At 47.7% G+C, this 14,306-nt stretch overlaps 2 long non-coding RNA genes across 5 annotated transcripts in view; one reads left to right on the top strand and one right to left on the bottom strand.

Annotated features, from left to right (window-relative positions):
- Window positions 1-14,306, top strand: part of LOC136392858 (uncharacterized) — a 355,790-nt gene that overhangs the window by 54,828 nt on the left and 286,656 nt on the right. The window lies entirely within an intron of this gene.
- On the bottom strand, window positions 10,555-12,438 carry LOC136392859 (uncharacterized). Of its 3 annotated transcripts, none has more exons than XR_010748994.1 (3): window positions 12,100-12,427; window positions 11,054-11,312; window positions 10,555-10,629 (listed from the first exon to the last, which is right to left on the bottom strand). It is a non-coding gene; the product is annotated as an uncharacterized lncRNA (long non-coding RNA). The 3 variants fall into 3 exon arrangements; XR_010748995.1 differs by having other exon boundaries at window positions 10,555-10,611; XR_010748993.1 differs by lacking the exon at window positions 10,555-10,629 and having other exon boundaries at window positions 12,100-12,438.

Genomic DNA, 14,306 nt, shown 5'->3' with positions numbered 1-14,306 from the left:
AAAGCAGACCCTATGTGTCTTTCCAAAGTTCCTTCTCTTTTTCTTTTATCCAGTCACCTGTGAAGTGAGCAATGAGGGTGAGCAGGAGAGGGGACCAGGCCATGGTGGGGATCATCCCTGAGTCCTGTCTCTGTGGCCCCACAGCTGAAGCAGAGCTTCCCCCACATCTCTCCCTGCCCCTCTTCATACTCTGCAAGGGGGAGGGGCCACTCATGCAAATGAGACTCCACCAGATTTTTTTATCCCTCACTGGACATGGGTCATGTTTCTGTGCCAGAGGATGTTAGAAGGTGGTCAGGGTGGAGCTCTGTGTTACACAAGTGTGACAGGGTCACAGCTGTGAGCCCTGAGCAGAGAGCCTCAGGCAATGTCAAGTAACAGGTCCCAGTTCTGCTTTTCCCAGATTTTCAGGAACAGTCCATCAGCGCCCTCCTGTGCCCAGGCCTGGTTATAGCATGGTATAAGATGGTGACTAGGGCCAATCAGAGACAGCCCCTGCCTCCCACAACTATGTTGCTGTAGCTGTCTACTTACCTCAAATTGGGCAGAGGAGAAATGCCAAGAGAACCCCAGGAAGTCAATCCTAATGTGTTAGAGCAGCTATAACTCCCCTTGAGTAGGATCATTTTCTGAAAATCAGCTTCTCATGATGGGTGTCTCTTGACCTAGAGGGGCTGTCCTTGGAATTTATTAGTACTCTTGCTGTGTCCTCATATGTAAGTGTACCCCATCAAGATCCACACCTGCAAACTCACAGAGAACGGCATTGTGGGAAATGGAGACCTAGTCTATCAGTTGGACCCCCCACAGTGATTGGAAGAGTGGTCAGTCACTGCTGCATCTTCTCCCCCTGGGATTCAGACAGTGTCTACGTTCAGGTCAGAGCACAGCACAGCAGTGATGAGTCACATTTATACACTATGGACACGATTCTGTGACCTTCAAGTCCCCATGTCAGGTTGGAACCTCTGCTATATACTTGAAACAATTGTGAACTTGATGGGCTCAGCCCTGTCACTGGCTGTGCTGTCCTGCTGTCCTGTGTCCCAGGGATGCTGCAACAAAGTACACGGGCTGAGTGACTTAGAGCATGGGATATAAATTCTGTCTGTTGTGGGGTTAAGTCTGAGATGCAGATGTCAGCTGGCCAGAGCCTTTTAAGGCTCTGAATAAATGTTTTCCTGTCTGTAAAGCCAGTAGCCACGGCCACCATCACAGCAGCCCGGCCCATGCAGGTTCACATTGGATTCAGACAGATGGTAATGAAACAATGGAGTCAAAAACTGGTGGGCCATCATTTTAATCCTAGCTTGCACTCAGTGGGCAAGTAAAAACACACACTGGGCTCCAAAACCCACTCACATTCAGTGCTCACAAAGCTACTGACTTATCTGAGTTTCCTAGAATCAAAGGTTTCTAGCTCACCAGACTTATTCACCTCTGTTCCCCGTTTCCTTCCTTCTTCCTGCATAAACTGGATTCTCACTCAACACTCCGCCATCTTGACTCTTCTCTTGGTCTCCTCCACGTGGCCTCTCTCTGCTCTCTGCTCTGCTCTCTCCTCTAATGTTAATCTCAGGAACTAAGAGCACAAGCTCCCGTTCTGCCCCCATTTTATAGTGTAGAAATCAAAACCTTTAATCCAATATACAGAATAGGGAAGTCTCTAATACAAAGTCACTTATCTGAGGCATGATGGGATTGTACCACCCCACATCAAAATGGGTGGGAAAGGCTTAGTCCTAAAACCAAGCCCCAGGCCACAAGGATCCTGCCTGCCCACAGCCTGCCCCCAACATACATTAATATCACCTGGGCGACAGGCTTCCATGTGGGCAGCACCATCCTTAACAAAGTGAGCATAATATATTTTATCTGCCCAACACTGTCTCTTTTGACCTTCTAGGGCTCCTGGCAACTCCTAACATCCTGCAGCCTGTGTTCAGCCTGTGTCTCTGTCATCACAGCTGAGCCTTGCAGGAATCACTGCCCTGTCCTCAGAGCCTCTGTAGGGAATGTACTCTATCGAAGAAAAAATAGCACTAATCTGTTTTTGTGACCTCGATACTGACCTCAGGAACACAAAGTGGGGTCTTTATCAGATATATGGATTAAGATGTGGGACCTTTATTCTCCAGAGTAAAAATAATTAACAAAACATTTATATTAAATTATATATAATAATAATAATAATAATAATTATTATTATTATTAGAGAGAGAAAGAGAGGAGAAGTACGAAGTATCAACTTGCAGTATTTGCTACCATATGTGCCTTGACCAGGCAAGCCCAGGTGTTGGTCAAATAAGTTTGTAAATATGATATATATGTTTGCTCGCTTGTGACTTATATTGGGTGTGGGGGACAGGCTATAAGCAGGCCAGGTCGTTGTAGCCTAAGGTTTGGTTTTAGGACTAAGCTTTTCCCCACACCCTTGACTGATTGTATGATCTGGGTGGTGCACTCTCATGAGAAATCCAATTATGCCTTGGATAAGTGACTTTGTATCAGAGACTTCCTTGTCTGTATATTGGATTAAGGGATTTTGGTTTTCTACACTATAAAGTGGGACAGACCAGGAGCTGGCTCACTCAGTTCCTGCTATCACGATTGCAGGGACTTCTCTGATCCCTTGCCCTTCATGGGAAAAGCTGGTTTTCTGCTTTTCCCTTGTCTTCTTTTTTGGTTTGCCTGTCTTGGTGAGACACCAATAAATAGGATGTTCCCCCATTCTCTGACTCCGCCATTTCTTTATCGTCTGCCCGAATCCAATGGGAACCTGCATGTGAATGGCCACGATGGCGGCTCCTGGCCCTACAACTGGCGTAGTCGGCAGGATTCAGAGATTGGTATGGGGCCACCACCCTTGATGGGTGGGATAGAGTACTGGTTGCTGCTCTGGCTCCCCATGGCTGTCCTTTTAGGGGCCATGGGCTACACGTTTTTTACTCAAGAGGAAACCAAGAGTTCTGTGCGAGAAGCTGCCCGAGGTCAAAAGCTTCAGTATGAATTGCAAATAGAACGGCAAAAAAGGCTGGAATTGGAGCGAGCACTGGAGAAGGAATTACGGGTTCGCGAGTTGCAGTTTACCCAGGAAGCTGAACGTTTTCACCGGCAGTTGTTGGAGAAACAACTGTGGATTCAAGAGCTCGAGTCTCAGCTTCGGGCCAAAAGCCAGCAGCCACAGGAGCCTAAACGGTCACCAAAGGAGCAGCAGCATCCATGCCGGTGGATTGGCTTTGAGTCAGCGGGAGCAGGAGCTTGCAACTCCTCTTCTGAGGATGAGAAGGCTCAGGCTGAAGCTGCCATATGCACACTGAGAGCCCGACCAGTTGTCGCCAAGAAGGTAAAAACCCAGCAACAAAGAGTCCCTCAGGGACAGCCACAGCCTCCTGCCCAGGTAATGGAACACTCTGTGGTCCGGCCCTATACCCAGGCAGAGCTGATGGAGTTGGGGGCACAATTTAGGCAGAAACCTACTGAATCCCTGGTAACCTGGTTACTACGATTATGGGATATAGGGGTGGATGGCATCATGCTCTCCGGAACAGAGATGGAGAAATTGGCCGCCATTACCACACACTCTTCCTTGAGACAGTGTCTTCAGAACTGCCATGGCAACCCAGGAGACCATACCCTATTAGAATGGGTGATGGCCACCATTTGTATGGTCTGGCAGAATGCTGGAGAATTGCTGGGGGCAATGAGTCGGTGGCAGTGCTACAGTGAGTTAGTAAAGGTCCTTCGGGAACTAGGTATGAAGAATGCTGTTTTCAACCCTGGGTCTCATGGGCCAGACGAGGAAGTGTTTACAGCAAAAATGAGGGAATTTGTCCTTGCTAGCGCCCCGTCAGCCCTTTTTGGGTCATTTGTGGCTATCTTGGGCCCCTATGTGGGGCAGCCCATCAATGCAGTTACACAGATGGTAGCAGATTTGGGAGAGCTGGAGGCCGCTCGGGATCATAAAGCTGTGAGGGCTGCTGCCTATGTTTCCCCCCCAACTAACAAGGGAAACGGGCCTGTAAAGGTTACCCGAACGCAGATGTGGGTAGACTTGATTGCGGATGGAGCAGATAAGGGGAAATTGGATGGCCAGTCTAATAAAATTCTTTTGGAGCTTTGGCGGCAGCTTAAACCGGAACAGAAGTTCCAGCCACTGAGACGAAAGGCCCCAGAAGCTACCAATAAAACGTTTGGTGTGCGTACAGCTTGGTTACAAGATTATATGATAGAGACGGCTGAGGGAGAGGGGAACTCCCAAGACCCATTGTACCAGTTTGAATAGGAAAAAGGCCGAGGGACCCATCTAACGGGGATGGGCGGGGACCAGAGGCCACGGGAACTGGCTATCCACTGGTCCCCTTCCATTGTACAATGAGTGTTGGCCTTGGTGGATACAGGTGCAGAATGTTCCCTTCTCTATGGAAACCCAGAGCCGTTTGCTGGGACCCCAGTGGCCATTGACGGTTATGGGGGCCAAACTGTTCAAGTGAAGCCAATAACTATTCCATTGGGGATAGGGAGACTGCCTCCTAAGCCATATAAGGTGTATGTATCTCCTATTCCTGAATATATTTTGGGGGTAGATGTCTTGCAAGGACTGTGGTTGGAAACTACAGCTGGGGAGTTTCGGCTGTGGATCAGGGTCGTGAAGGCCGTATTGCGGGGACACACATCACATTCCCCTTTGCTATTAACCATTCCTCAGCATGTGACTAACACCAAGCAGTACCGCCTGCCAGGTGGTTATGAAGAAGTCACAGGGACAATCCTCGAACTAGAAAAGGTGGGGATCATCCGGCCAACACACAGTCCTTACAACTCCCCAGTATGGCCTGTGCGCAAAGCAGATGGAACCTGGAGAATGACAGTAGATTACAGGAAACTTAATAAAGTTGTTCCCCCTTTGCACGCTGCTGTTCCCTCGATAGCTAACATGATGGATCGGCTAAGCCATGAGTTGGGGACATACCACTTTGTGGCAGATTTGGCCAATGCTTTTTTCTCTATTGATATAGCCGCAGAGAGTCAAGACCAATTTGCCTTCAGTTGGGAAGGGAGACAATGGACCTTTACAGTGTTACCCCAGGGCTATTTGCATAGCCCCACCTTGTGCCATGGGCTGGTAGCTGCTGACCTGGCTAAATGGAAACAGCCAGAGGTAGTCCGCATGTACCATTATATTGATGATATTATGCTAACTAGTGATTCTCTTTCAGAATTGGAGCAAGCAGTCCCTACCCTGCTATCCTATTTGAAAGCATGTGGCTGGGCAGTTAACGAGAACAAATTACAAGGACCTGGGTTATCTGTTAAATTCTTGGGAGTTGTCTGGTCGGGTAAGACAAAAGTTATCCCTGATGCAGTTATAGATAAGATTCAAGCATACCCCGTGCCCACTACGGTAAAACAGTTACAGGAATTCTTAGGTTTGTTGGGGTATTGGCGAGCATTTATACCGCATTTGGCTCAGTTACTACGCCCCTTGTACAACCTTATTCAAAAGGGGGTTCGTTGGGATTGGACTGAGCAGGCGCAAGGTTCATTTGAAGCTGCTAAGAGAGCTGTCAAGGTGGCACAGGCCTTGAATGTGTTTGATCCTGCCAGGCCCTGTGAGCTGGATGTTCATGTAACCTCAGAGGGGTTTGGATGGGGCTTGTGCCAGCGGACAGAGCGCCTACGGCAACCTATTGGGTTTTGGTCCCAATTGTGGAAAGGTGCTGAAGTTCGTTACTCATTAGTAGAGAAGCAGCTGGCAGCTGTGTATGCTGCCCTCCTGGCCACTGAGAGTATTACAACCACAACACCAGTTACAGTCAAGACAACATACCCTATTGCTGGATGGGTAAGAGATTGGGCAACTAAACCACGCAGTGGTATGGCCCAAATGTCCACCCTGGCTAAGTGGGGTGCCTACCTGCAGCAACGCTGTGCTCTTAGCACCAGCCCATTGAGGGCAGAACTGCAGGAAGTCTTGGGTCCAGTCACCTATGCGACCTTAGAGTCAGGTGCAACTGGGGCTCAGGAGACAGAACCTGAAGTCAGTCCCTACCAGGAGGGACGGGTGCCCATCCCCGAGGATGCTTGGTATACTGATGGTTCCAGCAGGGGCCAACCTGCCAAATAGACAGCTATAGCCTTCCATCCGGCCACTGAGACTATTTGGATGGACACGGGTATAGGCCAAAGCAGCCAATGGGCAGAATTAAGAGCTGTTTGGCTAGTTGCCCATAATGAACCTTCACCTCTGGTAATCTGTACTGACAGCTGGGCCGTCTATCGTGGACTTACCCTTTGGATTGCTACTTGGCACATTAACCAGTGGATGGTAATGCACTGTCCACTATGGGGTCAGGTTATGTGGCAGGACTTATGGGAAATAGTACACCAGAAGCAGGTGACAGTATATCATGTCACAGGGCATGCCCCTCTAGCCCATCCTGGGAATGATGAGGCAGATACGTTGGCAAGGGTGCGATGGTTGGAGACTGTACCTGCAGTTGATGTGGCACAGTGGCTCCACCGGCACCTGCTCCATGCAGGACAGAAAAGTATGTGGGCTACGGTTAAGGCTTGGAACTTGCCTGTGTCCTATGCAGAGGTACTTGCAGCCTGTGAGAAATGTGCAGTATGTTCCAAGGAACACCCTCGGAGACCACTGGTGTCACCTGGACAGATTCAGGGGGGTCATGTTCCACTGACACAATGGCAGATAGACATTATTGGACCCTTACCAAAGTCAGAAGGGTACCAGTATGCAGTCACTTGTGTAGATACTGCCACCGGGCTGCTTGCTGCTTACCCTGCTCATAACCCTTACCAGAGGGCAGTCATACAGGCTCTGGACCGCCTGAGTGCTGCATATGGGTGACTGCTGGTCCTTGAAAGTGACAATGATACCCACTTCACTGGTTCAATGGTGAGGCAATGGGCTCAAAAGCTGGGGGTGGACTGGAAGTACCATGTTCCCTACCACCCCCAGGCTGCTGGTATCATTGAGTGGTATAATGGACTCTTAAAGCAGGGACTGCGACAGGAGGGGGGCACCGGCTCTCTTACTGGGTGGACACGCCACTTATGAACAGTACTCCAGATTTTGAATGAGCGACCTCGACGGGGGAGGCCAGCTCCAGTAGAGGCCCTCCTGCATTGGACAGCTGCCCCCATTCAGTTGCAGATACGCACCAAGGACATTTTACTCAAGCCAGGTTTCGGACAGCAGGGCAACGTGCTCTTACCTGCTCCAACAGCCCTTCTTAAAGGACAATGGCTTCAATGGACTTGGCCCTGGACTGTACAGGCCCCCCATCTGAGATGGGTGGCCTTGTTGGCACCATGGGGAAAGGGGCTAGAGGTGGACCTCCAGTTAACTCCTTGGGCAACCAGCACCTGGCCACCTAGGGTAGAAGTGTATTATCCCTTGAGCGCTCAAGGGGACAGCATTTTGAAGGGCACCTTTGTAATTTCTTTATGGCCAATAATGAGTTCTCCTATTTTACTACACATAGAACCAGCAGATGCTGGTGTATTGGCCAATAAGGTTTGGTATGCCCGCTCAGGGCGGCCTCTGGTGCCAGCTACGGTGCTGTCTGCAGACAAAACTCTGGCCTGTATTCTGCCAGAGGGAAAGGATTTGCCTCTATTGGTGCCACTTACAGCTCTCTCATTTCGCCCATAGTTTTTGATCTGTTAATCCTATTGCTGTAGTTGGTACTATTTCTGTTTATGCAATGTATCCCACTCCTTTCACAGTGACCATCATAGAAGATGCCTGTGGTTTAGATTGTAAAGCGAGCAAAAGGGGTGGAATGTTGGTCAAATAAGTTTGTAAATATGATATATATGTTTGCTCGCTTGTGACTTATATTGGGTGTGGGGGACAGGCTATAAGCAGGCCAGGTCATTGTAGCCTAAGGTTTGGTTTTAGGACTAAGCTTTTCCCCACACCCTTGACTGGTTGTATGATCTGGGTGGTGCACTCTCATGAGGAATCCAATTATGCCTTGGATAAGTGACTTTGTATCAGAGACTTTCTTGTCTGTATATTGGATTAAGGGATTTGGGTTTTCTACACTATAAAGTGGGACAGACCAGGAGCTGGCTCACTCAGTTCCTGCTATCACGATTGCAGGGGCTTCCCTGATCCCTTGCCCTTCATGGGAAAAGCTGGTTTTCTGCTTTTCCCTTGTCTTCTTTTGTGGTTTGCCTGTCTTGGTGAGACACCAATAAATAGGATGGCCCCCCATTCTCTGACTCCGCCATTTCTTTATCGTCTGCCCGAATCCAATGGAACCTGCATGTGAATGGCCACGATGGCGGCTCCTGGCCCTACACCAGGGTTTAAAGTGAGTGACCTCAATGTTCCAGGTCAAGGCTTTACCCAATGTGCCATCTGAGGTCAGAAAACTACTATACTTTATATCAGTGGTCCCCAATCCCCGGGCCACAGACAGGTACCGGTCCATGGGCCATATGGTACCGGTCCACAGAGGAAGAATAAATAACTTACATTATTTTTGTTTTATTTATATTTAAGTCTGAACAATGTTTTATTTTTAAAAAAATGACCAAATTCCCTCTGTTTCATCTGTCTAAGACTCACTCTTGACGCTTGTCTCGGTCACGTGATACATTTATCTGTCCCACCCTAAAGGCCAGTCCGTGAAAATATTTTTTTATATTAAACCAGTCTGTGGCCCAAAAAAAGTTGGGGACCACTGCTTTACATGACTCTTATTTTTAGATTTTTGTCAATTTATAATTTTAGGCTTTTCTGCCAGTCGGTGGTAGAGGTGATATTTTTTTCTGTTTTAACTGTGTTTCCACTAAGTTTCACTATAGCATTTATCTTTACGAATAAGATCATACCCGTATAATGTCACTATTCTAAACCTGCAAATTTAAAGACAAAGTGAGAGGCAACAAGCATCTACTTGAGATAAAAATCATTGCAAATCTGGGTAATACTCTGAGACAGGAAGTCAAATTATGTGCAAGGATGGGGCGAAGGCAGTGGTTTTACGAGGACGGGAGGGAAGTAATCACATGAGAAGAAGGGAAGTGTTTCTATTGGTGATAATAAGCCAAGGAAGGGATTTCCATGGGTGAAAATAAGCTAAGTTATTCTTTAGCTAAATAGTTTGGTGAAGTTATAAAGACTGACTGTTACATCCTAGCGAGAAAGACTACAGCAGACCCAAAGTGAATTTTATAAGTTTTATTGCAGACCTGCACAGGGACTGCAGGCAACCCATGCAAGGGAGCACTGCAGCCACGAGCTTCTAAAATGGCTCCTTTTTATTGGGTGGTTATCTAGGATGAGCAAGCATCATACAGAAGCTGATGTGGCTGTTAGTCATTGGCTAGGGAGGTCGTGCGCAGTTACGGGGGGGGGGGTATTACTCAGTGGAGAATTTCAAACATAAACTTCTGATAAGGGTCTCTGACTCAATGCAGGATGTTGCTGAACTCTTTGTTCTCGGCGTCACAGGGACCTTGTACACTCTTGGCAGCCCCAGCATGTCAGTACTCCCTGAATCTAACATTCCCCCATCTCTTTTGGGCATAAATCAAATCCTTGATTCTTCATCAGTGGGGAGAATGGTATAAGGCTGGGGCTCATGAGAATTTTCTACTTTAGCTGTAGCTATAAGCTAATTAGGTCAGGGGTCCTCCCTAGTATGTGCTGGCATGCTGATAGTGTGCCCTTAGTACTACAAGCTTTACGGACTAATTTCTTTCTGCCTTGCATTTTTCTTCTCTGTACTAACTTCTTACAACTTGCACAAACCTTCTGCAACTTACACAAACCTTCTGCAACTTACACAAACTTTCTGCAATTTACACAAACCTTCTGCAACTTACATAAACCTTCAACTTTTATGCACTTTCTTATCCAGAAATAACTGGCCTTCATAACAACTTGCTTTTCCTTTTCTTTTCAAAAGTACCTCTACACCTTATACCTTCTATTATCAAAACTGTACAATTCCTTTCTAATTTATCAGAATTCTTAATTCCTAAAAACCTTAACCTTCAGCAAAGACTAAGTTAGTACTAAGTAATCCTCTTTTAAAGATTGCTTTTTGGAGGTGTCCTTTTCCTAAGTAGCCTATCGGACACATGACCAATATTCATAGGTTATTCTATAGTGGTAACTATGAGCACATACATAACTTTCATTTACCTTATAGCTTCTCTCTTAGCCAAAGGACTTACACCCCCTTTCTGTATGACTCATAGCAGTGCATGCATCAAACCTTAAGATGACTTACTTGGCTTTCCTTTACCTTAGTTCCCCTCCCTCCCCAAAGTCTCCATGTGTGGACCAGTTAACTTCTGGTTTGTGGCTGAAGCAGGGCATGCAGCCCTTCTCAGGGTCAGCTTACAAGGGTTGGCGGGGTCAGTCTTCGCTGTCCACAAAGGTGTTTCTGCTGGGACTGCAAGCTTCAGCTGGCTGCGGTGGACCCAGGTGGGTATGCCTTCTACCTTGGCAGCAATGGGAGTGGTCAGGTTCATGGTGTCTGGACCCGTCTACGTGGGAGTCAGTCCTTGGGGGGTGTACTGCTAGAAGTGCCTCTTGGACAGTCTTTGAACAGTTTGCTGAGTAACCTATAAAACCTGCAAGTACTTAGGGAAAGGGTTTTACATTTCTACACTTTGCAGTTAGAGTTTAAGTCCTAGTGACCACTGCTTCTAGCTGGAATTAGCAGCAGGTCCCAGCCTATAATAGGCATGGGGCATTGAGATAAGAGAAATAAAGGAGACACTAAACATAAAGCAATAAAACCAGACTGTCAATACCCACAGTAGAGATCTTTGAGGAATAAATAAAACTTAAATATTCAAGCAAGGCATAGTAGATGGCCCTTGTGTTTACAAGAAATGAGATTAGCTTATCTGCTACTTGGAAGAAATACCTTAGGCTCCTGAACGATGTCCTTAGGCCTTCAGTGGCAATTCCCAGCATGCTGGGCAAGGTCAGGTCACAGGTAGCTAGAGCAGGGCTAGAAGAGAGTGAACCCTCCCTCCATGGAGCAAGGGGGCAGCTTACCTTCTTATGTCCCTCTTTCCACAGCACAGACGTGTCCCTTGATGGGTCCGGGAAGCCTGGCAGGCTTCAGTTTAATGACCTTTCTTTCCACTCTGGAGCAGGGCCTTGATGACATGCTATGAAGCAAGCCCCTTAGGGCGCTGGAGCCAAAAGTTGGTATTTCCTGACTTCTTTTGGGCCTTATTTGCCTTTTCTGTTACTTCCTTGGTCATTATAGACCTTAAAAGCCATGCTCAGAAGATCTCACTGAGGGGCTTGACTAAGAGAGCAAAACTGGGTATCCTGTATTTAAAGAACCCTAAGGCAGTGGGTTTAGAAGGGGCCGTATTCCCTAAATTTTCTCCTCGGGTCTGGCTCCAGATAGGAGGTGGGGATTCCCCGGAGCCAAAGCAGAGGAGGGCAGAGGGCTGTAGCAAGGTGATGATAACCTCTAGCTTACTGCGCTGTTATATTTTGCCTGACTAAGCAGTGGCTCAGCCCTTGAGCTGGTGCCCAAGGGGGAGGGGCAAGTGCTTGAAACTGTGAGGGGAGCCTGCCGCTTCTTCTGAAGCCAGCTGCAGCCTGGCTGCCTTTTCTTTCTCTACCTCTGCTGCTATACTGGCTGCATACTGACCGTGCCACCTGCCTGTAGGTGGGTGTTGGTGATAGTACGCTAAACTCTCTATGTTTTCTATGGGTCTAGCAATCCTTGGCTTGGCCAGTCTGCTCTTAATTTGGCCATTCCAGTAGCAGACAAACAAACCAAATATGCACACAAAACAAACAAAACTTCTAAACCAAAACCAAAGGGAGAAGGCAGCGTCCTACATTCCCCGACTGGGTGAGGAGAAATCAGGTGGCGTCCCGCTTGCTCCATTACACCCTTTTCTAACCAAAGCTCTGTTTCCAAATATTCAAAGAGGAAGCTTAACCAAAGGGAGAAGGCAGCGTCCTGCGTTCCCTGACCAACCAGGTGGGGAGAAATCAGGTGGCGTCCCGCCTGCTCCACTACACCCTTTTCTAACCAGAGCTCTGTTTCCAAATATTCAAAGAGGAAGCTTCCTTACCAAACAGTCTCAAGACTCCAAATGTTTCAAATCAGCCAAATTCTGTTTCAAACGGCAACTGCCGGAGGCTGGCCAGCTACCAACGTCTGCTGCAGCCCACTCCGTGAGGAGGGGTCTTACACGGCCAATCTCGCTGGGGCCTCCATCTGTTACATCCTAGCGAGAAAGACTACAGCAGACCCAAAGTGAATTTTATAAGTTTTATTGCAGACCTGCACAGGGATTTCAGGCAACCCATGCAAGGGAGCACTGCAGCCCCCCAAACCTGCGCAGGGACTGCAGGTAACCCACACAGGGGAACACGGCAGCCCCCCAAACCTGCGCAGGGACTGCAGGCAACCCACGCCTCTGAAGAGACTGGAGCACTGCAGCCACAAGCTTCTAAAATGGCTCCTTTTTATTGGGTGGTTATCTAGGATGAGCAAGCATCATACAGAAGCTGATGTGGCTGTTAGTCATTGGCTAGGGAGGTCGTGTGCAGTTACGGGGGGGTATTGCTCAGTGGAGAATTTCAAACATAAACTTCTGATAAGGGTCTCTGACTCAATGCAGGATGTTGCTGAACTCTTTGTTCTCGGCGTCACAGGGACCTTGTACACTCTTGGCAGCCCCAGCATGTCAGTACTCCCTGAATCTAACAACTGTAGTTTTCAGCCCTGTAGGCAGGATGTGGGCTCTTCTGTTAACTTTGTAGACAGTTGTTTGGAATATACGGTCACTTTGTCACAGCCCAAGGACTATTTTCCCTCAACCATCACAGTAGTTTGAGAAGAAGGACATGAAGGGAAATACCTCTGGGATAGAGGCTCCAAATCCATTTGAAAATGACTCTGTTTCTGTTGGTTATTCTACTATATTATTAAGTTTTGTCTTGTTACTAAATGCTGGCCAAGCTAAATTCAGATGTGACTGTGTTATGTGTGTATAAGTTTCCCTCTGCTTTTCCTGTCTATTACTTATGGAATTGTTGATTACATTAGTGTTGTTTTTAAGAGCATTTTATTTTCATAAAATGGTGGTTTAGAACATTTTAGAGCTTAGCAATATTGATTTGATTTCCTCCTCTGGAGCCTCAGAGCATGGACCTCTGAGCCCACACTAGCAAGATGCATCCTCTGTGAACAGGATACGAGGACATTAGGACAGAGGGTGCACTGAGCTCGGGGTTTGTCTCACTTCTCCACCTGCATCTGTCACTGTGGAAATGACTGCTGTACCACAGAGCACAGTAATATTTAACCTCAACCTCTGGTAGGGCCCCCAAGAGGATCAGGGCAGCTTTGTCCCCAAGGATGGAGCCTGAGAACCGGGTGGGGGTCCAGTAGACCTTATTGCTTGTATCATAAATCAGTGACTTCGGATATTGGCCAGACTCCTGCTGGAACCAGTGTGGAGAGTTACTGTTGATGACCCCTCCCATGCTGGAGCTGCAGGTGAGAGTGACTGTCTCTTATGGGGACTGGGTCATAGAGGCTACTGAGTCACCACAGCCTGAGAACTGAACCCTCAAATAAAAACAGAAAGGATCAGGAATGAAGAATGAAGGCAGATTGATCCCTCCAAAGGCTGGTCTCTGAAATGCCCATAAACCTGGGCAGAGAGTGAGGAGTGGAAGGAAGAGGAGTGGAGTCCAGGTCATGGTGGTGACTTCCCTAGTTCCCTGGCCTCATGATGGTGCTGGTCTCCGTGGTTATTTCTTCATCTCCTAAGCCCCCTGGGTAAAGTGTGTTTGAATGTGCATTATGCAAATATGAGCCCAAGGCAATACCTAATTCTGGGTCCTCAGCACAGTTCTCAGCTTCCCTCTCAGGAGGAGGGGGTGGTGGTTGTGAGCTCTGAGTCTGTCTGTTAAGAGGAAGCATCTGCTGTTGCCTCTAGCTCGGGTCATGTGTGTGGGTGCAGGTCCCATTTCAGTTAAAAACATTTGAGGTCCTTTCAGGCTTTCACCTCTGAGAAGATCATAGCCCCCCCTAGTGACACCCTAGGAATATTCATGGTCTCGGGACTATCAGAAGAAATAATGCTGGTCCTTTTTCAGATAGATTAAATAGATGATAGAACACAAACACCACCATATTATGAGGTGTCTCTCCAACTGACTTATTGAGAAAATTTACAAGAATGGTAAAACAAAAATCTATGGTCCTTCTACCCTCTCCTGAGCCTCCTGAGAAGCAGATAGGGTGGGACCGGGGGCAGCAGGATGG

Source organism: Saccopteryx leptura, chromosome 2, assembly GCF_036850995.1.
Source record: "Saccopteryx leptura isolate mSacLep1 chromosome 2, mSacLep1_pri_phased_curated, whole genome shotgun sequence".
NCBI lineage: Eukaryota > Metazoa > Chordata > Mammalia > Chiroptera > Emballonuridae > Saccopteryx > Saccopteryx leptura.
The sequence above is the reverse complement of the archived record's forward strand: the minus strand, read 5'-3'. Positions and strand labels throughout refer to the sequence as shown.